This window comes from Penaeus monodon, chromosome 32, assembly GCF_015228065.2.
Source record: "Penaeus monodon isolate SGIC_2016 chromosome 32, NSTDA_Pmon_1, whole genome shotgun sequence".
NCBI classification, from domain to species: domain Eukaryota; kingdom Metazoa; phylum Arthropoda; class Malacostraca; order Decapoda; family Penaeidae; genus Penaeus; species Penaeus monodon.
The window spans coordinates 33,083,367-33,084,174 of record NC_051417.1 but is presented as its reverse complement, the minus strand read 5'-3'; positions in this window follow the sequence as shown (position 1 = coordinate 33,084,174).

Sequence of the window (808 nt, the reverse complement as noted above, 5' to 3'; positions counted from 1 at the left end):
CTCCCCGCACCCGCCCATCCCAGGAGCCACCCACCCACACATAACGCACACACTCCCCCACTGGCACTAGATGAGAGATCGTTCATTCTTTAATACCTCTCTTTTATCTCGCTCACACGTGCGCCTCCTTCCACACCTCCGCGGGATGCTGGGAGCCACTCAAGGATGCTGGTAGGATGGCGAGGGATAAAGGAATGCTGTGAGGATGTTCTAAAGCATTCAGGGATGCTGGGAAGATGTTCTCGGGCACTTAAGGATGCTGGCAAGATGCTCTAAGGCACTCAAGGATGCTGGGAGGATATTTAGAGGCACATCGGGATGTTGATAGGATGTTTGCAGGCACTGAGGGATGCTGGTAGGGTGTTCAAAGGCACTCAGGGATTCTGGGAGGATGATCTCGGGCACCCAAGGATGACGTGAAGATGCTCCAAGGCACTCGAGGATGCTGGCAGGATGTCTTAAGGCACTCAGATATACTGTGAGGATGACGGAAGGCGCGCAGGGATGCTGAGAGATGTTTTCGAGGCCTTCAAGGATGTCAGAAGGATGTCATAGTGGACTCAAGGATGCTGGGAGGATGGCGAGAGGTAAAAGGGCTGATGGAAAGGACAGAAGGAGAAATGGGGAGTTGATAGGGATGCGGAGTGAAGTCAGGACAGCAGAGACGGTGGGACGTGAAATGGAAATGAGAAACGAAAGGGGATGAGACATTGGAGCCGCGAGGACATGAATGGAAATGAGGCGAGTGAGGTGAGGAGGTGGAAAGGATGAGGACTGATAAAGACACGAATTAAGGACTTTGCGGCAT